The following is a 2,459-nucleotide window of genomic DNA, read 5'->3' on the forward strand; positions in this document are numbered from 1 at the left end:
GGGGGCTATCAATATACACTTATGTATGTAGGCGTAAGTGGGCGGTGCCACGCCCATTTTCACAAAAATTTCCCTAAGTAGCATTTTGTGCTGAGAGGTCATCGTATATATCGATTTTGTGTAAATTAACTTAAATAGTTACTAATTTATCGCAGTTTTCGTATTTCGGTAAATTACCGTTATATGGGAGGTGGGCGTGATTATCTGATTTCAAAAATGTTCAAAGGGTTTCTTAGGAAGGCTCTAAGTAATGTTCGTACAGAGTTTGGTGGGGATTGGTGAAGGGATTACAGAGATACACATTTCATCTTAAGTGGGCGGTGCCATGCCTATTTTCAAAAAATTTCATAACTGTTATTTTATGCCAAAATTCTACTTAGCGTACCAACTTTCAAAAATTTGGATCCAGTATTTACAGAAATATCGCTGGAGGTGGGCGTGGTTGATGTCGCCCCTTTTCAATCCCAACCTACACAGAGAAAATGATTCAGGTAAAACCCATGTATTCAAAACAAAGTGTAAAACAAACATTTTTGGAACAAGTTTACTTCGTACAAAATTAAAAATACATTACTTGTATAACAGACTTTAAAACGTAATCTTCGCAAAATAAGAACGAACATTATATCATATTTTGTCTTTTGACTGAGGAGAACATTTGATATGAAAAAAAATAGCGCCAAAATGTGCTTTTTTAAAGCTAAAATGAAACGTTTTAGAATATTGTTCCTACAAATTGTAGTGCGACAAAATTTCCAACCAGAAAACTAAAACGAAACACTTTTAAAAAAAACATGAAAATTTCGTTTCAGTCAAATAAACATGAGAATGGTTTAAAACGAAAACGTATAGTATTAGAATTTTCAAAGCAACTTATAAATCTGAAATACTTTTCATCTGTTTGCATTATTTGTCGGAAAAATTGTGTGCAGATGATTCAAGCTACATTCATACATACATAGCAAAAGATGCGGAAATATGATATCGTTACGCCACTTAATGAAAGGAACGTTGCTGATACGGTACCCTTTTTTGATTAGAGAAAAGCTTTGGTAAGACTTGCTTACAAAAACAAATTCTAGTCCGTTATTTAATAATAATTGTAAGTTTTTCTATGTATATTACAGGATCTAACCAGCGTTGATCAAAATTATCAAGGCCCGTGGAGGAAAAGCCAGAATATGTACATATCTTTCAGTTATTAAGCTTTGTAACTAATTAATACATATGTAAGTATGTCTACATATGTACATATATCATTAAATGTATGACAATGTATAGTTTTAAATATCAAATGACTTTGTGTTTTAATCAAAATAGAAATCCAAAATCATATTTGAAAACGCATATTTTGGAATATATGTAAAATAAAAATTTTAGAATCTCATCTGAATATGAGAATTTCCAACTATCAAACGATCGTTTTAAAAAGCGATTTGAAAATGTTCATTTTAAAAACTAAAATATACATTTTAGAATATGAATTGAGGATGTTTTTTTCTCAAAACTAAAATAAATATTGTAGGTGCAAAACCCAGGTCAAAACGTTTTTAAAAGTAAAACGTTCCATACAAATTTGAAAACGTAAATTTCTCTGTGTACCTTGGAAAAAGGGAAACTTACTTACCAAATTTCGTGGACATATCTCAATTTTTTCTCGAGTTATCGTGTACACGGACAGACAGACGGACGGACGGACGGACAGACATGTATTAATCGATTTCTCTTTTCATTCTGAGCATTTATGTATACATTTGTCTATATCTATCTCGATTCATTTTGGCTGTTACAAACAACCGTTATGCGAACAAAGTTATAATACCCTTGTGCACAAGTGAGCTCGGGTATAAAAATTCAAACTTAAACATGGAAAAAGTTACTCATGCGCCATGTATGAGTACGGTCATGTACGATATTGCGTATGAGTAACATTATTTTCTGCTAGTATTTCATACAAACAATTATTGTTTATTTATCCATAGATTTTCATCGTTGTAGTGTTTTAAGCCGCAAAGCAAGCAGATATTGGCTAGTCTATACTAATATATGGGCAAATCTAAATAACAGGTAACCTTATTTAGCTTTATTTTCACTGTTGGAAACTATATCAAGCTGGTTGCTTTTGGATATAATTCATTGACGTATACTTGAAGCCTCAAAAAAATTTGGATCAATTTGCTGCATAACATTTGATTTATAGGTGTTTAAATTAAAAAAAAAAATGAAAACAAGTGAATTTTTTATGTAATTTTTAAGAGGGGCAAAATTAATTATGTCATAACTTTTGAAGCACACCATATTCTGACTTGATATTTAATGGGCATTTAGCACTTATGTGTATACTTCATATGTAGTAGGTAAGAAAAGTGTACATTACAAAATAACGAAATGGCACTCAAAGTCTGTAACTTCACGTCTTAAGTACGTGTTGTATTCTACACACAATTACGAATAATTTG

This window comes from Rhagoletis pomonella, unplaced genomic scaffold (assembly GCF_013731165.1).
Source record: "Rhagoletis pomonella isolate Grant_MI unplaced genomic scaffold, Rhpom_1.0 Rhpom_scaffold_00051, whole genome shotgun sequence".
Taxonomy (NCBI): domain Eukaryota; kingdom Metazoa; phylum Arthropoda; class Insecta; order Diptera; family Tephritidae; genus Rhagoletis; species Rhagoletis pomonella.